This window comes from Lactuca serriola, chromosome 7 (assembly GCF_051521515.1).
Source record: "Lactuca serriola cultivar US96UC23 chromosome 7, Lser_US96UC23_V15, whole genome shotgun sequence".
NCBI lineage: Eukaryota > Viridiplantae > Streptophyta > Magnoliopsida > Asterales > Asteraceae > Lactuca > Lactuca serriola.
In genome coordinates this window covers 156205697-156231100 of record NC_136414.1, presented here as the reverse complement: position 1 = coordinate 156231100, position 25404 = coordinate 156205697, and the positions used below count along the sequence as shown (strand labels likewise).

General features: G+C 39.2%; 1 long non-coding RNA gene across 2 annotated transcripts; it reads left to right on the top strand.

Moving 5' to 3' along the window:
* The first annotated feature begins 1304 nt into the window (after nt 1-1304).
* Nucleotides 1305-3520, top strand: LOC145062256 (uncharacterized). Of its 2 annotated transcripts, none has more exons than XR_013687496.1 (4): nt 1305-1571; nt 2108-2771; nt 2970-3022; nt 3119-3520. It is a non-coding gene; the product is annotated as an uncharacterized LOC145062256 (long non-coding RNA). The 2 variants fall into 2 exon arrangements; XR_013687495.1 differs by having other exon boundaries at nt 2105-2771.
* The last annotated feature ends 21884 nt before the right edge of the window (nt 3521-25404 follow it).

The following is a 25404-nucleotide window of genomic DNA, read 5'->3' as shown; positions in this document are numbered from 1 at the left end:
AAACCGTAAATTCAACCCATTACCGACATATTTGTCACCTACTCAATGTCGCTACAGTTCATGCATTCAGTTGGGTCTTAGATCGTCTCATTATCCGTTGTTAAGAAAAACTCGGTACGTAAACTGGTTTCTTACTCATGTTAACGCAAGCCGACGCGTTTCAGATGAAGGAGATGAGTCATGGCTTAGGAATAGCAGGAATTTTGCTGCAGTTTCGTCTTTTGGTGATAGTGGAGAAGACGAATAAGAAATTGTGAGTGAGATGTCGGTGATAGAGAAGGATTTGGTGGTGAATGAGAGTATTTGGGATCAATTGATGAGTTTGATTGATATTGCTACTGCTTTAGGTACATTAATTTCTTCATTTTCTTATGCTCTGTTATCGAGTTTTAAATTGTGGTGATTGAACGCACTGCTTGTTGGCTATCATTTTCCAAGTGTAATGGGAAATGTTATACGTATACCACCGGATTGTTGTAGATGATGTGTGATGATAGTAATTTAATTAAAATAAAGCAATTTAATTAAATTAGAAGAAGAAAAAAATAGAGTGGTAAGAGTGTTATCACTTAATATCAAATGCTAAAAATAGGTGCTAAATGTTCAAAAATGATATGACACTCCAAAATCTTACGTGGCAAGATGTTAGGAGACACTACAAACTAAATGTCATTCAGTGGCACATATTAATGACATATGTGTGATGTGCCACTATAGCATGTTTATAGTGACATATTTTATGCATATGTGTGATGTGCCACTATAGCATGTTTATAGTGACATATTTTATGCACGTTGCATCGAACATTTTAATCCAATATTTTTTGACATCATCAATAAATTTCTTATTAGAAATAGAAAAATAGCGCATGATAATGGGTCTAAAAACACTAAAAGTTTTTTAAAAAATTAGCATAAGATAATTTATCAAGTTAATAAGAGTTTAGGGGTTATTTTTGTAAGTTAAATGTTTTTTTGAATAATTTATAAAAATACAGGGGCATAATTATAATTTGGATTAATTTATTCTCCAACAAAACAAATCATGTTAGAAAATGAGATGCAAAGACGTTAGCAAAACCTTTACAACACTGGTAAAAAGGAAAAAGTATAAAAACTATTTTATAAATTCAATGATTTAGGAATAAGGAAGAAGAATATAAGGGCCATTTCTGTAACTAAGAATTCAATCAGGTGATAGCATGAAGATGATGGATGATGGTTGTAGAATGTGCGATAAAAGTCATACTATTAGCTATAGTACCTGTAACTCACAAACGAAAGTTTACCGATTGTATATATTTATAATTTGCCCCAAATAGCTCAGACCTAAATCCACTCCCAATGATAACGAGTATTTGAGCGTACGATCACCATCTTCCCATCGTCATCGCTGCACCATCACGACACCATCGTCCAGATCGTTGCCACCGTCTTCTAGTTCGTCGCCACTACACAATCACGCCACCACACAATCACACTCCCGCACTCCAGGTCGTCATCTCCTTACACCATCGTCGGTGCTGTATTTTTTAACAACGTCGTCATCTCCTTAGTGCACCTCTTGTATAGTAAGTTATGTTTTCAATTTCTGCTGCTAACTTTCTACTCCTACTCTTAATGTATTCTGTTAGAACGATTTAGTCTTATGTCATGGATTAATATTGTGAAAAATTCGATACCGATTAATGCACTTTGAAATGCTTAGTTGTTGAATCAATCGTTATATTGTTGTAATATTTATTAGATTTATGTGTAATGTGAAGAATTGAAATAGATGAAAATAATCAATCTGGTTTAACATAAGATTTACGTTCTACCTTAAGATCAGATAACTACCTTAAGCATATAAAGATTATAGCATGGATTAATCAGAAAAATATGTAGAAAAATAGAACATCCTCACATGGAGAACTGAAATCTATAAAGAGCTCTGATTTCTTGAATCACGCTCCATTTTCAACTTTTATATATATGTAAGGACTAAGGAGCTATATATCACATTTTCTTCACTGGTTTTCGTGGCCTCATTGTCTCTTTCCATGAATTTGCTGCAACTTTTATATATGGATATAACATGTACTTATTTGTTGTGGTTTTATAGCAGGATGGGTAGGCTTAAGAGGTTATGCATCACCTCGATTGATATCCGTATTGATAGTCAGATTAATGATCAAAGTTCTGAGCTTTCTGCAACTGAAGGAGATCAATAAGGTCATCCACAAACTACTGAAGGAGGCCAATCTACTACTAAAGAACACAACTCTACTGAAAGAGAACAATCAGGTCAATCAGTTATGTTAACTGACACTCCACAGTTTTATGTGAGTGTGATCTGACCTCATTAGCTTGCTGTTCAAACTGCAATTAGACATAAATTATGATTTATATCATATAACATAAAGTATTTATGCAGTACTATGATTAAATCAAGTAGTGAGCTTCGTCTTTTATCTATGTCCAACATATAGTTTCTATCAGATAGGGATTTTCCTAACGGTGAATTGATGAATGGCAGTTGTGTAATTCTAACCAAATATAAATCACTCTAAGCTTCTGTTTGGCATGTATTCATAGATCAACAACTTTTCATTTCCATCTAACAAGATTTCGTTGCTGAAGTTTTGAAATGCAAATGACTTCATTTTTGAATTCATCAAGTCCTTGACTTGAAGTCATGGAGAGACGCTTAACTGCCACTTCTTGCCCTTCTTCTAGTATGCCCTGGAAATTACCATTTGGCCATATTAAAAACAATACAAACCCCCAAGGTGACTTTTTTCATGTCTTTTTTTATATAAAATTTTAGTATTACCTTATAAACTGGTCCAAATCCACCTTCTCCAAGTTTATTTTTTGGTGCAAAACTATCAATAGCTTTATCTATTATAGAAAAGTAAACAATGGTAGCTCCATTCCTTCATTTTGCCTTTCATCACCATTAAACATTTTTTTATCTATTTTTACAGTAACAAAATGTATTAAAAGCAGCACAAGACCAGTAGCAGTTCCTGCATAAAAGGTATTATCCCAATGTAGTCACTAATTGCTACTTGGTATCCAAATTATATAAATCTAATTGTTGTTGTATTTTGAATATGCAAATAACTTTTCATAGGAATGTAGAAATTTTGGATTTTTAGACAATGGGGAGGATTCTATACCAAATCCCACATTAATCATGATATTGTGAGATGCTTGTAAAAAAAGGAGATGTATATTGGAAAATGGCACAAGCTCTGAATGCACATAATGAGTGTAAAAAGCTCCATCTTTGCCCTTTACCTATAGGCCTTGTTTAGCAAACATGATAGGGGCAACAAGAGGTCTGTAAATTTTTATGAAATTATGATGTAATTATTTATTGCTTCTTGATTGTTGTAAGCAGAAACATAGTAGAGAACGAAACACAAGTAGCAATTTATGATTTTTTTTAAATACTTGATTATTATTAAATTCTAAGAATAATTCATTGTGTGTAACTTTTCTTTTATTTTATACAATAACAATTCATTTTGTATGTATGATCTAGTTTTTTAATATAATTTTTTGTGGTGAAAAAATATGTTACTAAAAGCATGAAAATAGTATTTGTATTTGCAATTATATTAGTGGCACAAAAAATGCCACTAAACCCAATAGTGTTTTAGTGCCATAATAAAAAGTGTCACTAAAACTCCATAAACCTGCAGCGACACAACCAAAAAGTGTCATTAAAGGCCTTTAGTGGGAGCGCTTCTAGTGGCACTTTTTGTTTGTGTCGCTGATTGCCAAAGTTGTTTTTAGTGGCACTTTTTTTTGTTTTCAGTGACACTTTTTTTGTGACATTAAATGTCATTTTATTTGTAGCGAGTGTTACCACTCCTCTTAGCCTAAACAGAGAAAATTGATAATACTTTGTCAGTAATGCTCATATAACGCTATGTCACTCCTAATGGTGTAACGCTATGTCACTCCTAATGGTGTCACCATACAGTGGTAGATTTAGACAAAAACATATAAGGATATACAGGGATGCATCCACAAGATAATTCAACTAATGTTTTAATATATATATATATATATATATATATATATATATATATATATATATAGAGAGAGAGAGAGAGAGAGAGAGATGTTTAAATGAGGACCAAAAAAGATTAAGAACTTCAGGAACCCCCATTTCATAGTTAATAAACATGTGAATACATATCAAATATGTAAAACTCATGATTTTTTTTTTGTCTTTTTGGTAAGAAAATTTTAAATTCGTAATTTTTACAGTTCACTATATTCATTTATATTTTAACACAATTTATTTATATATTACACAATTTTATACAATCTATTTACAGTTTAATACATTAAATTCATAACTTAATACATTCTATTTTACAATAATTCAAAATTTTAAAGAAGTTGAACTCAAACTCTACCACCACCACCAACTACAACACACCGCTAACAACCACATGTATCATCGTTGCAACCTCATTCATTCCAAACCATATCTGTATAGAAAATCATATATTGAGAGCTTAAATACTATATTCACAATTTAATAAACCTATTAATTCACTTATATAGAGTTTAATGCAAAACAATTATAAAAACTACCGCATTCTTAGATATTTGTAAAACACAAAAAATTAATATACTTACAACAAAATTGATATAAACATTCATACATAAATAATTCATATTTTAACACACAATTTATAATAATTTCACAACTTAATACTTAATACAGTTAATGCATAGTTAATGCATGGTTTAATATAGTCAGTTCACAGATTAGCAGACAAAATTTACAACTTAATATAATAAATTCAAAGTTTAATACAAAAAGTATCATATTCTTAACTTAAAAACTTACATTTATACATTTAGATATGGAATCTAATGTTTCTTTTAAAGTTTAATTTACATAGTATTCACAGTTTAAATTTTATATAATTTATTTAATAATAAAGAAAACCATATATGTGTATAATGATTATTTTTTTCTCATATTTCAGAAGAAAACATAAAATTCTAAAAAAAAAAGAATCACAACTTAATACAATCAGTTCACAATTTAATATATAAAATTCTTCGTTTAATATTATAAATTCACAGTTTAATACACAAAATTCGCAACATAATACAATTTATTTATAGCTTAATACAGTCAATTCATAGTTTAATACAATCAATTCACAGTTTAATACATAAATTTCAAAACTCAATGTAATAATTTACAATTTAATACATATAAAATATACATTCACGGTCATATTCTTAGCTTAATAGACTAGTTTAAACACTAATTCACAGCTTAAAACATATAAAAACTAATGAATTCACAACTTAAAACTTATTTTTTCTATATAAGAATAATTAAAACTAACATTAACACAACTAAAAAATAATTAACACATCACAATTAACACCTTAAAAATACTTAAATTCACATTATTTGAGAAAAAAACATTAACATAATAGCACACATTCAAAATTCATTTCACAACATAACAACTATAAAACATAAATAGTGTAAAACATTTAAGTCATACATTAGCAAATAAGAAAACAAACTAGGATTTACAACTTAATAACATGTAAAACTAAGATTAGCAAAAATAACAACAAATGGAGAGATTAACATATTAAATTCACTCTTTAACAGAAGGAAAAAAATCAAAACAAAAGTCAACATACCTAATGTAGATTTGGTGGTGTTTCACCAGAGATCGGAGAGAAAGTGTTGGAGGCAAGTTGGAAGTGGTTTATTGGAACGACGAGGCAGAATCAGTTGTAGCGGTTGACAGTGATCTCAGTTGTGGTCCACCAATCTTGTCAAATCTCATAGATCTGGAGGTGTAAATTATAGATCTAGGAGCATAAATTATAGCTCTGAAACTGGAGCTCATAGATTTGTAGGCGTACACCGTAGATCTAGAGGAGGAAATCATAGATCTGTCACTTGAAATCATAGATCTTTCACCAGAGATTGTAGATATGAAGATTATGACGGGAGGCAATGAGGTTAGTGTTTTTTCTCTAGCAATAAAAGGAAGGAACGAAGAGGAAGGTGGTGGTGAAAGATTCGTCGTCGACGGAGATTGTGACGGTATCAGATTTGAAGAAATCATACCAACAACTTTAGATCTGAGAGTGTCAATATGCATGATGAAGATGGCATCCAAATTATCTGCTGATCCATGAGCATCGCAAATTATATCTTACTAGATCTAAGTCAAAATCCGATGATTGGCTGACTTTAGCGATGGAGACAATCGGTGGCTAGCGACGATCTATGGTTGGTTGAGACAAAGACGATAGTTTAAGCTTAGATTTGGAGGTGGATAGTGGAGGTGAACCATATCTGAGTAAGATAATAAATTCCAGATCTGTTACATTCATATCTTGCAGATCTGAGTGAAAATCCGGTGCTTTTAGGTGGATACTTGTCGAAGCAAATCTAAAGCAACGACACTGGTCTGTTGGTCGCTGATGGAGATGTTTGACAAAATGAGAAGAAGCAGCAATTGTAGAGTAGGAAGACATCCGATATGGTGCAACAAGGGAGGTAGTGGTCTCCGACAGTGGTGGTGGTGGTGGTGGTGGCAGTCTCCGGCGGTGGTGGTGGTCTTGGAGCTTTTAGAGAAGATGGAAGATATTATCTAAATCGGAAATATGAGAAAAATGAAATGAATAAGTGAAAGTAGTGGGTTTGTTTTTCTAATGTTAATTTTGAAATAGACAAAAATACCCTTAATGAAATTGGTTCTTAAATGGTTCTTAAGCTTTAGTGGTTCTCATTTGACCTTATATATATATATATATATATATATATATATATATATATATATATATAAACATTTAGCCTCAAATGCTGAATTTTAACAGGTATAATTCTTAATGCACTATATACAATCACTTTAAGCATTACAAAATCATAATTCTTATCAGGGCGAATATGTCTCCTTTATCTTCAAATTGAAATGGTCAAATACGAAGAAGCATTCATCACGTTTGACGAATAATTTCCCAATATTTCGCCCATTTTGTTATGATAATCAATTTTGAATTGCCGCTTCGCCTCTTGAATCTTGCCTCCTTCTCCTATATATCGTGCATCGCCTCACTTATGCTCCCCCGTTCTCTATAAACCTTTCATTCGACTGCCACCACCGCTCAATCCTACCGTCATGTCGACCATTTGTAAGTTGCACTGCCTCCGTTGGATGCTTTACTTCCAGACCTCTCTTCTTCTTCCGTTTGCGATCACATATAAACATGCAAGAGGTATCTCTCCTTTTCTTTCTGATTTTTAATCACATACAAACACACAATTCTATGTTGTGTTTTATTTTAATTTCTTCTCACGATCATACATAAGAAATAGCAACTTGGGTTTATTTTTCAGTTGAAATTTGTATTTCAATGTGAATCTCAGTTTGGGTTTTTTCTGCTGAAGCATAGATGGTGGCCAAGGATTTGAAGGTTGAGTGGAAGAGGTAATTACGTCCCCAATTTAAGGTATGACTGCTCCTTCTTCTTTCCCATTCTTTCATATGACTGCATCTTCTTCTCCGCGAAATCAAAGAGATATCACAAACCAACCGAAAGCCCAAAATCGGTTGATGGAATACCATGCAAATTTTAGATAAATTGGCTTATTGGACAGTTAAATGTCTCTGATTCCCTACATAATTATTGAATTATTGAATCTATTTTTTCCTTTTAAAGGGAATAGTTTCAACATCGTTTGTTCTTTATGATTTTTGAGATGACCCCTTGTTGCGATGTGAGGAAAAGACTTTTTCCTACAGCAACAAACTATTATGCATCAAGGAAAAGACTTTTTTCTGGTATCATCCATTTTGTTGACTCTATCTCTTTGTAAACGTTTTGGTATCGTCCCTTGCTGCGATGTGAGGGAAAGACTTTTTTCTACAGCAGCAAACTATTATGCATCAAGGAAAAGACTTTTTTCTAGTATCGTCCCTTTTTGTAGACTCTATCTCTTTGTAAACTTTCATTGATTTAGCGATTTTTACAGGAAAAGATGAAGAACATCCCCATTGTAATCCTAAAATGTATCAACTTTCGGAAGCTTAAAAACTGGAAAAATCTTTATTTATTTATTTATTTCTATTTTTTGTTTCATATTTGCTTAATGTAACGCCCCGATCCTCAGGTATTTCTTCATTATGATTTTTTGGATAAAACTCTACTCGACGAGTTGGTCGACCTACTCGTCGAGTAGCAGCGGGGTGAAAACGCTTGTTTAGTGACCTACTCGGCGAGTCCACTATTGGGACTCGGCGAGTAGGAGCTGGCAGATGAAACCCTAAATCTCGGGGTTTGCACCCCTATTTAAAGGAGCCTCAGCCTCCCTTGGGCTTCCTTACAGTCTTTGAGAGCCCTTATAAACCCTAATTCATGCGTGTGGGCCTTGGTGTGGGATTGAAGCTTGGAAGAGAGGACTTTGGAGGAAGGGAGCTAAGAGTGCAAAGGAAATTGAAGCAAGAAAGGAAGGGGAAACGGGTTTTACCTCAGCTAGCATCTTTTGAAGGTATCAAAGTGTCATTCTTACTTCCTTTTTCCTTCCTCTTGTTGAGTTCTAGGGCTTTTTATGGATTTTCAAGTTGGGATGTTGAGCTATAGGCTAGATCTGAAGTTGTAACTTCAGATCTGGACCCTCCTTGGGTGCTAGAGTCATAAAGTTGTTGTATTGGTTGTAGTTGAAGTCCCTCTTGGACTAGAAGCTCCATTAAGAACTTAAAATAGACTTTTGGAGCCCATATAGCCATGCATGTACGTAAAGTTTGCAACTTTACGTGGTAAGTATGCTCTAGAAGCTTGGATCTGAGATTTGGAGCCGCTGCAAGGCTCAAAACAAATCTGTATGGAAAGAGGATTGGATGGACTCGGCGAGTCACATGAAGATGGTCATTGAACTCGGCGAGTTGGACGAACAACTCGGCGAGTCCGATGAAGATCACCATAAAACTCGACGAGTTGAAGAACAACTCGGCGAGTCGGATGGCTTTTCCCTTGGGTAGGCATGCGTGTGTACCCGTCGAGTTGCAAGGAGGAAACTCGACGGGTGGCCCTTAAGGATTGATCGGGATTCGAAGGAACTCGGTTAGAAACAATTACTATTTGACTCTTTTGTTAAGTATTAAAAGTTTAAATTTGGCGTAAATTTTATGGGTGTTACAAGTTGGTATCAGAGCCTTGGTTTGAGCGAATTGGAGGAACACTTGTGTGAATCCAGTCTCAAACCGAGGAGATTTTTGGAAAATAAGTTTTAAAAATGGTTTTTAAAAAAAATAAAGGATAGAGGATGCAGAAGGTACGATCAGCCAGAGCCTGTAAGTAAGCCCCAAAATACCATACAGTTATTTGATATTCTGATGTGATTAGAACAGCATGCTAGTGCTAGGCTAGGTATTCTCAGGAATCGCATGATAGATTGGACTGATTGTATGATACCTATTAGCCTAGGGTTTCTTGTATATGGGATTGACATCATAACTATAGATGTTTAGTGTATGCACCACGGCTGTGGATAGTCAAGATCTTATATCCTGAGAATGTCCGATTCGACCTTAGTGTAGGATCAGATATTCGAAAGTCTATCGGGTCTGGCACTATGTACAGCCAGTATATACTAGCGCTGCAGGGGATGATGGAAGTTTCATGGATGTGTGAGTGGTGCGGAACTGCATGATCAGTTACTAGTTAGGCGATGTCCCCTGTTAGTGAGGGTTGAGCGTATATTATGTTAAATACAGTTTAGGGCGTTGTGGTGATACTTGAGACAAATATGGGTAGGTGTGGAAGGTAATAGGGGCCCATACTACTAAAAGCACAGGACCCATACGCGTATCAAGGAAGTCACAACCCCTAGGGTTTGAGGGCAACTGGTCTTCCGTTATTATTTGATCTGTGTGAGACATTGAGTGTGTTTGCAGTATGCTGGTGACGAGACGTGTTGCTTCGGGGTCCGGATCAGGATCAGGATTAGGATCAGGGTCAGGAGATGGAGAATTGGAGGTGTTGGTAGCACCTGAGCCCGTGGTTCAGATCGGGACTAAGAAGTTGGATGCCCAGATTTGGGAGATCATGCACGATGAGATTGTTGTTGCGTTCCGAGCGCAGCTGCCAGAGATGTTTGGGTCGATTAAGACTGCGATGGTCGAGTATTTTGATGAGCGGTATGCCGCTCTAGCAGAGACTGCTGTCGTTGCAGCCATTTCGGCTATACCTGCTGCAGGGGTTGGAGGAGGAGGAGCCGGCAGGGCTTTCCAGTACCGGGACTTCGACAATACAAAGCCTCCGACATTTGATGGTACACAGGATGCTATTCGGGCTATGAGGTGGTTATCTGACATGGAGGGGTGTTTCTTCACGTGTTCATGCTCTGCTGAGCAGAAGGTCAGGTGTGCCATGAACCTGCTAAGGCTTGGGGCGAAGGACTGGTGGAGGCTGACGACTGGGTTGTATACTGATGATCAGGGGGTTGTTATTACCTGGGAACAGTTCCGGGATATGTTTCGCACCCGCTACGTTCCGCGCGTGGAACGGGAGCGGCTTGCTCAGGACTTTTTAACATTGAGACAGGATGGGGAGTCTGTGATGGAGATTACCCGTATGTTCACGGAGAGGGCTATGTTTTGCCCGGAGTTTGCTTCAGAGAAGTCTCAGATGACTCGTAATCTGAGTATGCTCAAGACGGATATTCGACAGTTTGTGTCTACTCAGCGATCTGATACCCTCCTAGACCTACAGGAAGTCGTGCGGTGGCGTGAGCTGGAGATAGAGCTGCAGTTGAAGGAGCAGCATCAGGCACCGACACAGTCTCATCCGGCACCTAAGCGGTCTAAGACCGCTGATACACGGTCCGGGGGTCATTAGAGCCGCACTTGTGGAAAGTGTGGCAAGGCTCATTCAGGGGTTTGTCGTGCAGGAGGTGGGTGCCACATATGTGGCAAGGAGGGGCACTATGCCAGCGACTGTCGTCAGTCCGCCTCTCCAACAGATATGAGGATTTGTTACCATTGTCATCAGGTTGGTCATGTGAACAACAACTGTCTGCAGCTTGCCGCCAAGCCGGCGCAGGGTTCCGCGCCAGATACTATGAGGATTGGAGATGGGAGGCCAGTCAAGATGGAGCCTCCGAAGGCTCAGGGTCGTGCCTTCCAGCTCTCGGCCGAGGAGGCCAAGGCAGCACCGGATGTGGTTGTTGGTATGTTCCTATGTGACAACCTGAAATTTCCATTATGAACCAACAATATCACTTCAATAGAAGTTATAACAGTCACAGTAAATTTTCAGACTTTTCGGATAAGTTTGAATAATTCATGGTTTACACTTCAGGAGATATCAGGACAGTGGATACACAAGGGTTTCGTGCAACACTATTATTCCAACACTCTGTCATATTAGAAATCATTTCGGCAATAAAAATATTTTCTGCCAAAAATATCTCAGGACTATAAATAGAATTCTGAACCAAATTCATTCATTATTCGCATTTCCAACTAGAGAAAAGCCATTTTCTCTCTCACGGATCTTCGGGTTTTTATCCCAAATCGTGAGTACTTTAATCTAGTTGTATTATATAGCTTAGATTGTGCTTAATAACATCAAAATCACAACAGAACATCAAGATCTGTGAGTTTACTCCCCAAGAACATCTTGGAGAGTAAACTCCTTTTCAAGGGCCAAATGGTGCCTAGTCTTTCCTTAAGCCATGAAACTAGTTTGGACTTGTACCCAAATGAGTTTAGGAATAGAAAACAAACTCAAAACAACATGATTTGAGAGTTTACTCCCCAAGAACATCTTGGAGAGTAAACTCCGTTTTAAGGGCCAATAGTGTCCCAATGACCCTCAAAGCCTTGAAAATCAAACTAGAAGCTACCATTACATGTTTAGACCACCAAAACAATTAAGAATCAAGAGTGAAAGTTAGTTCACGGCCAAGGAAGTTCTTGGGCCGTGAACTCCATTTAAGGGTGTCAAAGTGCCCTAAATGCCACCCTTAAGCCAAGAGACTAGCATAGCTCTTTACCTTGATGTGTCTAAGACCCAAAACAACCAAAATACCAACACCCACAAGTGTTTACGGCCGCAAACACATGACCAAATGGTCTATGGGCCGAAAACTCAAGTTAGGGGTGTTTTGGTGCCACAAACACTTCCTAAGGCTTAGGCATGAATTTAGAATACTTCCTTATGACCTTTAAGACCCTCACAAACATATTTGGATATGAGTTTACGGTTGTAAACACATTTGGGCCGTGAACACCCCAAAAGTGCCAAAAGAGGTGGTCTTTCTCATCCTAGGCTAAAACTAATGTCCCTAAATCACTCCCTAGCTTTCATACTTGCACTAACCCATGAGTAACCATGAGTTTACGGCCGTAAACTCCCTTGGGCTGTGAACTCATGGTATTAAACTCATTTGTGTGCCTTATACCTTCCTATGTTGAATCACATGTGATTCCAACACTTGGTCAAGGTGTTTCCTAGTCCCGGAAGGTGTTATCTTTCATATAGTTGTTATAAACACTATATTCATGTCATTATGTGTCCTTAAATATCATTTAGGACTTATTGTGTCTCGGGACTTCATTCGTGGAACTTTTCATCCTTACACGCATACCCGCTAGAACCACTCACAACAGGTGACTTCATACCCCTTAATCAATGTTTTAAATGAATTTAAACGTTTTAATGGGGGGGGGGGGGAATACAAGTAGAAAACAGTATGTTATTAAATCTATCTTATATATTTTATAACTGTGTTTTCACTTAGCAGATTTCACATATTTCAAAAGGTGACACATGAAGTGGTTTTCTATCTTAAAATACCTTGATAACAAAAGTATTAGTTTTGAAATGTTTATTAAAATGACATCAAGTCATTCTTAATTATTGTTCAAAACTCCTAGATATCTTGCAAAACCATTATTTTACCTTCTTGAATCAAACTATACTTATGCGCATATGTTCAGTTATATGTTAGAGATTATAGTTTTCACCCTTCATTTAGTTTCCAATACTCTTGGGTAGCAAGAGTGCATAAACCTACGTAAACAACCAATTACCTTTCAGTTAACTATCATAGGGATAGTTAGAAGATATCAAACATTATTACTACTACAAGGAATCACACCAGAGTCAGTTCATTCATGAGTCTATACCAATACCTTACATCATACATGAGTACACTTACTTAGGATTACATGATACATGAATATGTTTACATATACTTACCTGTTGCATGAACACACTTACATAAATACCATACAGGAACACTTTTACATAGGTGCATTATCCTGTATTCACTTACCTGGACACTTGTACTTAGAACTACGAGGATGATTTATTAGTACTTTCTGTGTAAATTATCTTTCCTATCCCGGTTCAATGGGATATCTCGACGGGACTTACCATTCTGAACCCCACTGATTAGCACCAGTGGTCGATGACCATCTACGGAGGTCTAAGGTTACTACTTATACTAGGTAGATCGATAACCGGGGCTAACCCCTCTACCCACCTGCTGCTGCTACAGAGGACAAGTGGACAATCTTCGATTGTTCATAAGGTTATACCTTTCGCTTATTGCGATGTTGTGTTACTCCTAGTACCCATCGATGACACTTACATTAATACTTGTTCTGGACAATCTTCGGATGTTCATTAGGTTACATATTTCGCTAGATGCGATGTTGTGTTAGTCCTAGTACCCAGTGACAACACTTTCAGTAGTACATTTTCCTGTTTACTTTATTTTGTGATACTTTCACATAAACGATGAGTTAGACTAAATACTTTAGTACTAAACAATTGAAGGAAAAACTATCATTTTACTTACAAAACATTCGGGTCTTGGTAAAAGACTACATTGCCATAACAAAACATTCGGGTCTGGGTAGAAGACTACATCTCAAACTAATAGAAAATAAGGGATTTTCTAGGGTTTTTCATACTTACATCAACATTTTCATTTAAAGGTTTACATGGCCTTCATAATAGATTTTCATAATCAAGACAACGACACTTAATTACTTATGAATTCACCAGCTTTAAAGCTGATACTCTCTTTCAAAATAACTTGTATTCTCGGGTCATCAGTTAGACAGGTGCGATGGCCAGGTTTTTGAGAAGATGGAGCACAGACAAGACTCGCCTTATTTTGATTATTCATTTTATTGTTGTACATTATGAAAGGACACACATGTATTAAAACTCTACTTATAATGCAATGGATGATGTTGTTGCTTGTTTATTATATTACACTGTTGTGATACTGTACATGACGTCCTCCACCCCTGAACGTTTCCGCCGTTCGTGGTTTTGGGGTGTGACAGATTGGTATCAGAGCATTATTTATAGTGAATTAAGTATATCAACCCATAAAAGATATACTAACTATAAATACATGGGATTAAAACACTCTGTCTAAGAGAATATACTTTTAAATAATAAAATATTTAACAAAGTATACGTGCCTGCATTCATACTAAAATCAGTGTCACAATGACAAGAACAAAAGTATTACGATTGTTGAATATCACAGGTAAGCTCGGGGATGTATGGTCAGTCTTGGGAGTGGCATAGCGTGATCAACTATGCTGTTTCGAGGAGTGATTAGCACATGCCCAAGAATGGTTGTGATATGGAAACAAATCTAAAAACTTACCAACATTACCACAATGAGAGCATTATAGCAGAACCTAAGTCTAAAATACCATAGGGGTGTTTTGTGTTACTATAATTACTATATACTTGAGAACTAAAATGGAATCTTCATTCCTAAGTTGATAATTGCTAAGTGGATACGCTAAAGTTATATGTAACTAGGATGTTATAGACTTAGAATCGGTGAAATTTTTGCTTTGCCCCTATTCCTTGTGAATTTGGAGTTGAGGTCACTTATTCGAAGGCCTATCCTGTGTTGATTACATATAACTGGTATGCACTTTACAAATAGCGATGGAACTAATGAAGATTTCCTAAGAAATTATCTAGATAGTTCGTCTAATAATTATTTTTTTACCCCAAATTCGCGCATAGATAACATGGCTGGATTCTATCCCCACGACAACCTGTTCCTTCCGAACGCGGTTATTGCTGGATGGTTTGGAGAAGAACCAGTTAATGATCATCCAATCCCTCTGAATGATCACCATGCTGAAGACCTTTCAGACGATGCCATCTCCGAACCCGAGGTTGAGAACCTACCCCAGGCAACTCCCTTTCCGATGCCTAACCCTCGTCCGACTTTTCATGCCCCGACGCTTGAGTGGGTGGAATGTTTGGAAACATGGAGCCAAGGACAAGGTCAGCCCATGCCATTTAATGGTGACCGAATCTTCTATGACCTGAGCAATGGGGGCTCAGCAGACAGAATCATGCCAATTCTGATCCGAAGAGTTGCTCGAAACGAAATTCAGGGCAGGACAGCTCTACAACGTATCACAGAAGTTGATACAAATGGAGAAATGCATATGCTTCGCACCAGTCGCCTTGAACATGCTTGTGAGAGGTCTAAGAGAGACCATGAAACCCTGCTGCAAGCACTGGCTGAATCACGAGCCGAAGTCATAGAACTTCGAGTACGCCAGAGAGTGTACGAAAGGCACCTACTTGATGTCGAATGCCAACTGGCTGAACTGAGAGTTCACCAGAGGGATGACCATCGCTAGTAGTAGATACTTTACTTTATTTTTCCTTTTTAGAAAGGAATCGTCTTTCTGCCTATGCCCGATGTGGTATTTTCTATGAAACTATCTTGTATTGTAAGTACTTTAGTTAGGCCCTTTACGCTGTCAAGAACTATCTTCTCTGGATATGATGTAAGACCTTTTTACAAGGTCATTTTCCCGAACCTGTACGTCATGAATATAAAAGATATCGACAGTCGGCTAACTTCTGAGTCATTCTTTATTCGAATACTCTTATCATACTTTCTTTAGAGTCTATTTGAAACATGCTCTAGTCAAGTCATTGGACTATAGCAATTTAACTCCGGCGACATCTCCAAGTCTCTTTCAATGGTTGGATCACGTTATTCGCCAACCAACGATACCTCGGCTAGAACGACAAACATCTTGAGACCATTGCATGAACTTACTTCCGATCTTTGCTAGGACTGAATCATAGGGATGTAGTTCAAACCTTCGTGAACATACTTCCATTCCATACTAGGACTGCATCATAGGGATGTGGGTCGAACCTTAGAGAACATACTTCTATTCTTTACATGAGCGATCGAACTACGTTTAGATTCAACCATTTTCGCTCACAAATTCATCTTTTTTCGATGTAACAGAATCATGTCTCCCAACGATCAGCCCATCAACCAAACACCAACTCTTCAGATTGATGCAGCTACCTTTCAAGCTGCAGTCTCGGTTGTCGTGTCAGCCATTCTGAACCATCTGAACACTAACAACGCAAGTGTTAGCGGGATTGTTAACAACTATTCCCATCCAAGTAACAATCCAGTACCTCAGCAAGCAACAAACTACCACGATACCCCGAGTCCTAAGACCAAGAGTAACAAACGAAAGTCTTGGACTAACTATAAGGACAAGTCGCTTCGAAGGGCGAAAAGGAAACAACCACCAGTAACAACCTTCACAGTTACGACATCTACACCTTCTACTACCATCCCTTCTGGTATCCCAGTTAACCATAACCCAGTCAGGCCATATGCAGGCAAACTCCCAAAATGCATCAAATGCAATTATCACCACCATGGACCTTGTTGGGAGATGCAGTGCTTAAACTGCAACAAAAAGGGACACACCATCCGTTATTGCAATATCCCGATCCAACACATCACTTCAACCACAAATTTCGAAACTTCTCGAATATGCCATCTATGTGGTCTAACAGGGCACTTCAAAAGGGACTGTCCATCGGAGAAGGACAATGGCAAATCCGGAGGAGTTTGACCTCAGAATGCAAAGAGGCAGTTAAGGACCCTAATATAGTATAGGTTCCCTCCAAATCGTCAGTATTTAGTATGTTCAAAAACATGTTTAAAACTAGTGCAACCAGAGTCTTATCTGTTGCGAGATTCCGTCCGTTAAGGGACTCTCGTGCTGCGTATACTTGTCTTTTGTAGTATACCTTGTTTGCAACAATAGTCTTGTAATAAATCCTAAGTACAGTAACTCTGTTAATGGTTGCACTGTTGTGTTTTGTATGTAACGCCTTATATTCAAATCTAATGTCTTTAGTTTCCATATGTTTCCGAATTTATCATACGACTCGAGTAAATTTGATCCTCGCAATACCAGCTCCATACGTGCATCTCTTTCTCAGTAAACGTCTTTTAGCGAAGCCGTCATATCAGAACTTCGAGGTACTCGTGCATGAAGTACCTATTAGTTCCTTTCCTTTCCGAAGGAATCCCCACAGTATTACTCATGCAGTACATCAAGTTCAATTCCAGGATTCATACGGTTGATCTATCACTGAAGAATGCATACATGAGAGTGATATATAATCAATGTTCTACAGGTTTAGAATTGATGATTCCACTTTAACTTCTTTTCCTTCGATGGGATGTGAGATTAAGGAAGAATCAGTTATTCGACTACCTTTTCAGTCTTAATTATATACGACTCGTATACACGAAATTGTGATCATTGAATCACGTATGAATTCTAATATGAACTTCAGGACAGAGACTGTCTAGGAGTACGAGTAATTGCATTGGCATAGGAACAAACTTAGAACCCAGTATGACTCTTATAACCAGATTGCCTTTAGTCTAAACACCTATGGAAGATATAAGAACAGCCCGGACAACACAACGAACTACTCAACAATAGAACTAGGAGACCAGGCTTCTCACCCTTGAGAGCTCCGGTCTTATTATTACCAGAAGTCGACGTAGTGCATCTTATGTACCTCGACGACCGGAGACTTCATTAAGATTTCCTTAGAAACCGTTGTCTCTTCCTCGCATAGACGAGTTGATTGAGCAACCACAGGGAGAGTGTTACTTTCAGAAATGGACCTGAGATCCGAATATCACCAGTTTGAGTGTTAGGGAAGGATGTCCTAAAGACTACCCTCCGAACTCGATACGGACACTTCGAGTCCGTAGTGATACCCCTTGGATAGGACCAATACGCCCATAGTATTCATGAGCTAAATGAGTGGAGTACGCCTTTCTTACTGGGATTAGTTCATCATTGCTCCATGTAATGACTTACTTATCTACCCTCGTAGTAAGAAAGAACCCATAGAAACATTACCCTCGGAGATACTTTTCGCAAAGTTCTCTAATCAAGAGTTTTGGAATTTAGAGTCAAATTTCCTAAGACACACTATTAGTGTTGTGGAAATTCTTGAGTACTCTGTCAAATTATCCAAAACCATTGGGAATTTGTCGGCACCGTAGTCACCGACGGAAAATTTGCCAAATTCTAGGTCTTACAGACCTACTATCATAGTCCATTCGGAACTCCCCACAAATTTCAGAAACCCTTTCGACTTTGACCCAGCAAGGGATGTCCCTTGACTGGGAAGTAAGCGAGCGAAAGAACCTTTGGAATTCCAAGTGAGAGACCAAATTCTTTAGGAAACCTCACTCTGGGAACGGCTTAATACGCTTCGTAAAGCGTGGAAAGCTAAAATCCAATATAGTTAGGACCTCCGAGATTCTTACCAGAATCGGTCCTGCATTTCACAAACTAGACCTACTCCGCGAACTCAGTAACGTACATTTTCCCCTTCGCGTCTCGAACTTGAAACAGTATCTTTTCGTTAGGACTTTCGTAATCCCTCTCGACGAGATCGAGATTTACGAGATCCTTGCCTTCGTATTAGAACCGTAGTGACCCTCGACCGAGTGGTCAAACGGGCGAAGCAACGTCATCGCCCGTTAGTGAAGGTTCGTTGGGATACCAACCGAGAACCTGATTTCACTTAGGAGTGCGAGAACCAATCGATTAGGAAGTTCACATAATGACTCGATCATTCGTACATACTTCCTTGCCTAAATTCTAATTTCGGGACGAAATTCCCTTTAATAGGGGGATGATGTGACAACCCAAAATTTCCATTCTGAACCAACAATATCACTTCAATAGAAGTTATAACAGTCACAGTAAATTTTCAGACTTTTCGGATAAGTTTGAATAATTCATGGTTTACACTTCAGGAGATATCAGGACAGTGGATGCACAAGGGTTTCGTGCAACACTATTATTCCAACACTCTGTCATATTAGAAATCATTTCGGCAATAAAAATATTTTCTGCCAAAAATATCTCAGGACTATAAATAGAATTCTGAACCAAATTCATTCATTATTCGCATTTCCAACTAGAGAAAAGCCATTTCTCTCTCACGGATCTTCGGGTTTTTATCCCAAATCGTGAGTACTTTAATCTAGTTGTATTATATAGCTTAGATTGTGCTTAATAACATCAAAATCACGACAGAACATCAAGATCTGTGAGTTTACTCCCCAAGAACATCTTGGAGAGTAAACTCCTTTTCAAGAGCCAAATGGTGCCTAGTCTTTCCTTAAGCCATGAAACTAGTTTGGACTTGTACCCAAATGAGTTTAGGAATAGAAAACAAACTCAAAACAACATGATTTGAGAGTTTACTCCCCAAGAACATGATTTGAGAGTTTACTCCCCAAGAACATCTTGGAGAGTAAACTCCATTTGGAGAGTAAACTCCATTTTAAGGGCCAATAGTGTCCCAATGACCCCCAAAGCCTTGAAAATAAAACTAGAAGCTACCATTACATGTTTAGACCACCAAAACAATTAAGAATCAAGAGTGAAAGTGAGTTCACGGCCAAGGAAGTTCTTGGGCCGTGAACTCCATTTTAGGGTGTCAAAGTGCCCTAAATGCCACCCTTAAGCCAAGAGACTAGCATAGCTCTTTACCTTGATGTGTCTAAGACCCAAAACAACCAAAATACCAACACCCACAAGTGTTTACGGCCGCAAACACATGACCAAATGGTCTATGGGCCGAAAACTCAAGTTAGGGGTGTTTTGGTGCCACAAACACTTCCTATGGCTTAGGCATGAATTTAGAATACTTCCTTATGAGCTTTAAGACCCTCAAAAACATATTTGGACATGAGTTTACGGTTGTAAACTCATTTGGGCCGTGAACACCCCAAAAGTGCCAAAAGAGGTGGTCTTTCTCATCCTAGGCTAAAACTAACGTCCCTAAATCACTCCCTAGCTTTCATACTTGCACTAACCCATGAGTAACCATGAGTTTACGGCCGTAAACTCCCTTGGGCCGTGAACTCATGGTAGTAAACTCATTTGTGTGCCTTGTACCTTCCTGTGTTGAATCACATGTGATTCCAACACTTGGTCAAGGTGTTTCCTAGTCCCGGAAGGTGTTATCTTTCATATAGTTGTTATAAACACTATATTCATGTCATTATGTGTCCTTAAATATCATTTAGGACTTATTGTGTCTCGGGACTTCATTCGTGGAACTTCTCATCCTTACACGCGTACCCGCTAGAACCACTCACAACAGGTGAGTTCATACCCCTTAATCAATGTTTTAAATGATTTTAAACGTTTTAATGGGGGGAATACAAGTAGAAAACAATATGTTATGAAATCAATCTTATGTATTTTATAACTGTGTTTTCACTCAGTAGATTTCACATATTTCAAAAGGTGACACATGAAGTGGTTTTCTATCTTAAAATACCTTGATAACAAAAGTATTAGTTTTGAAATGTTTATTAAAATGACATCAAGTCATTCTTAATTATTGTTCAAAACTCCTAGATATCTTGCAAAACCATTATTTTACCTTCTTGAATCAAACTATACTTATGCGCATATGTTCATTTATATGTTAGAGATTATAGTTTTCACCCTTTATTTAGTTTCCAATACTCTTAGGTAGCAAGAGTGCATAAACCTACGTAAACAACCAATTACCTTTCAGTTAACTATCATAGGGATAGTTAGAAGATATCAAACATTATTACTACTACAAGGAATCACACCAGAGTCAGTTCATTCATGAGTCTATACCAATACCTTACATCATACATGAGTACACTTACTTAGGATTACATGATACATGAATATGTTTACATATACTTACCTGTTGCATGAACACACTTACATAAATACCATACAGGAACACTTTTACATAGGTGCATTATCCTGTATTCACTTACCTGGACACTTGTACTTAGAACTACGAGGATGATTTATTAGTACTTTCTGTGTAAATTATCTTTCCTATCCCGGTTCAATGGGATATCTCGACGGGACTTACCATTCTGAACCCCACTGATTAGCACCAGTGGTCGATGACCATCTACGGAGGTCTAAGGTTACTACTTATACTAGGTAGATCGATAACCGGGGCTAACCCCTCTACCCACCTGCTGCTGCTACAGAGGACAAGTGGACAATCTTCGATTGTTCATAAGGTTATACCTTTCGCTTATTGCGATGTTGTGTTACTCCTAGTACCCATCGATGACACTTACATTAATACTTGTTCTGGACAATCTTCGGATGTTCATTAGGTTACATATTTCGTTAGATGCGATGTTGTGTTAGTCCTAGTACCCAGTGACAACACTTTCAGTAGTACATTTTCCTGTTTACTTTATTTTGTGATACTTTCACATAAAGGATGAGTTAGACTAAGTACTTTAGTACTAAACAATTGAAGGAAAAACTATCATTTTACTTACAATACATTCGGGTCTTGGTAAAAGACTACATTGCCATAACAAAACATTCGGGTCTTGGTAGAAGACTACATCTCAAACTAATAGAAAATAAGGGATTTTCTAGGGTTTTTCATACTTACATCAACATTTTCATTTAAAGGTTTACATGGCCTTCATAATAGATTTTCATAAGCAAGACAACGACACTTAATTACTTATGAATTCACCAGCTTTAAAGCTGATACTCTCTTTCAAAATAACTTGTATTCTCAGGTCATCAGTTAGACAGGTGCGATGGCCAAGTTTTTGAGAAGATGGAGCACAGACAAGACTCGCCTTATTTTGATTATTCATTTTATTGTTGTACATTATGAAAGAACACACATGTATTAAAACTCTACTAATGGATGATGTTGTTGCTTGTTTATTATATTACACTGTTGTGATACTGTACATGACGTCCTCCACCCCTGAACGTTTCCACCGTTCGTGGTTTTGGGGTGTGACATCCTATTCTCTATCTCAGTTATTGTATTTGTTCTATGCTTATTGGTCGTGCCTATGATCATGTACGTTCTTAGTAAATTCTTTGCCTGCTTTGGTTTTATTTGACTCGGGGGCGAGTCGGCCGTTCGTATCTCAGACATTCTCTAGGGGGTTCAGTGTGCTGATAGATGATCTTGAGTGTCCGTTGCGAGTTTCGATCGCCAACGAGCACGGGGTTTCTGCTTCTTCGGTCTACCGAGGATGCGAGTTGGAGATTTTCGGGGTGTCTTTCCCGATAGATTTGATTCCTATCCCCATGGGGGATGTATGCGTGATTATAGGAATGGATTTGCTTAGCCGTTTTGGCGCCATGATCGATTGTGAGGGACAGCGGGTGGCGGTTCGAACCCCAAGTGGGGGAGAACTGGTGGTATATGGTGAGGGCACCAGGTCGGGATCAAGGTTCTGTTTGGCGGCCAGGGCTCGAGAGTATATTCAGTACGGGTGTGCCGGTTATTTGACGTATGTGATAGATACGCGGGTTAGAGAGCAGCTCTCAGTTTCAGAGGTCCCTCTGGTTAGAGAGTTTGTTGAAGTATTTCCGGAGGAGTTACCCGGAGTGCCTCCGGTGAGGCAGGTTGAGTTTACGATTGATCTAGTGCCAGGTGCGGCCCCTATCGCCAAGGCGTCGTACCGTTTGGAACCGCCAGAGATGCAGGAGCTGTCATCTCAGTTGCAGGAAATGATGGGTAAGCAGTTTATTCGTCCGAGTAGCTCACCCTGGGGAGCACTGATCCTCTTCGTCAGGAAGAAGGATGGTTCACACAGGATGTGCATTGACTATAGGGAGTTAAATAAGTTAACGGTGAAGAACCGTTATCCGCTCCCGAGGATAGATGATCTATTCGACAAGCTGCAGGGTGCATCTTGGTTTTCCAAGGTTGATTTGAGATCAGGTTACCACCAGGTCAGGGTGAGGGAGGAAGATGTGGAGAAGACCGCGTTCCGGACTCGTTATGGTCATTACGAGTTCATGGTGATGCCATTTGGACTCACCAACGCGCCAGCTGTGTTCATGGATCTGATGAACCGAGTCTGCAGACCGATGCTTGATCGCTCGGTTATTGTGTTTATAGATGATATCTTGGTGTATTCCAAGACCCGAGAGCAGCATGAGGAGCACCTCAGGGAGCTGTTGGAGGTGCTGCGACGAGAGCGGCTTTATGCCAAGTTCTCGAAGTGTGAGTTCTGGTTACGGGAGGTTCAGTTCCTTGGACATCTCGTTAACCAGGATGGGATTTTGGTCGATCCGGCCAAGGTGGAGGCGGTTATGCAGTGGGAGACTCCGAGATCTCCCTCATACATCAGAAGTTTTCTGGGCTTAGCAGGGTATTATCGGAGATTCATTCTTGATTTCTCCAAGGTTGTTGTACCCCTCACTCGTCTAACGAGGAAGGGAATGGATTTCCGGTGGGGCCCGGAGCAGCAGAGGGCGTTTGAGACCCTCCGACAACGGTTATGCGAGGTGCCAGTGTTGACACTCCCCGAGGGAGTGGAGGATTTCGTGGTATATGGTGATGCGTTCATCACAGGCTTAGGGGCAGTCCTCATGCAGAGGGGGCGAGTGATAGCTTATGCATCGCGACAGTTGAAGCCGCATGAGACGAGATACCCCACGCACGATCTTGAGTTGGGAGCGGTGGTCTTCGCTCTCAAGATTTGGAGGCACTATCTGTACGGGGTCCGTTGTACCATATACACGGATCGCAAGAGTTTGAGGCACATTATGGATTAGCCGAACTTGAATATGAGGCAGCGCAGGTGGCTGGATGTAGTCAAGGACTACGATTGTGAGATCGTTTACCATCCTAGTAAAGCGAATGTGGTCGCGGAAGCCCTGAGCCGCAAGTCAGTTGGGTCTTCTACCCCAGCCAGATGTATGAGGATAGCGGTGGATTCCCCACGGGTGGGTTTGGTCAGAGATGCTCAGATCGAGGGTATGAAACCGGAGAACAGGAAATTGGAAAGGATTAAGGGAGAAAGCGCCCGGTTTGTCCAGGATAGCCACGGGCTATTGACCCGATATGGTCGGGTTTGGGTTCCGATGACCGGAGGAGTTAGGCAGACAGTGATGGAGGAGGCTTATAAGTCTCGTTTTTCTATTCACCCAGGGGCTACCAAGATGTAACGAGATTTGAGTTTGAGTTATTGGTGGCCTGGTATGAAGCAAGATATCGCTTGGTGCGTGGAAAGGTGCTTGACCTGCAGAATGGTCAATGCCAAGCGCCAGAGGCCGCATGGTAAATTGCAGCCCTTGGAGATTCCTATGTGGAAATGGGAAAGGATTACGATGAATTTCGTCACAAAGTTGCCGAAGACGGCAAAGGGGTTCGACGCTATATGGGTCATCATGGATCGATTGACCAAGAGTGCTCATTTCCTAGCTATTCGGGAGAATTCGTCGGCGGAGAAGTTGGCCGACCTATACGTCCGCGAGATTGTCTCTCGCCATCGGGTTCCAGTTTCCATAGTTTTCGATCGGGATGTCCGATTTACTTCCCATTTTTGGCAGAAGTTCCATGAGGAGCTAGGTACGAGACTGCATTTCAGTACAACGTTCCATCCGCAGACTGATGGGCAGAGTGAACGGACCATTCAGACCCTCGAAGATATGTTGAGATTGAGCGTGCGTCATTGATTTCGGTGGGAGTTGGGATTCCCACCTACCGCTTGTGGAATTCTCCTACAACAACAGCTATCATTCCAGTATTGGTGCCCCGCCTTTCGAGCTGTTCTATGAGCTATCATTCCAGTATTGGTGCCCCGCCTACATTTCATGTTTCGCAGTTGCGAAAGTGCGTTATGGACCAGGAGGTAGCGGTATCGTTGGATGACATTCAGGTTGATGAGCGCCTGAACTATATGGAGAGGCCTGTAGCTATCTTGGAAAAGAAGAGGAAGATTATGCGGAACAAGGAAATACCTTTAGTAAAGGTGCAGTGGGAGCATCGGAGGGGATCCGAGTGGACGTGGGAGTCGGAGGCGGAGATGCGCGAACATTACCCGGCATTGTTTTCTTCAGCGGACTTCGAGGACGAAGTCTAGTTCAAGTGGGGGAGAGTTGTAATGCCCCGATCCTCAGGTATTTCTTCATTATGATTTTCTGGATAAAACTCTACTCGACGAGTTGGTCGACCTACTCGTCGAGTAGCAGCGAG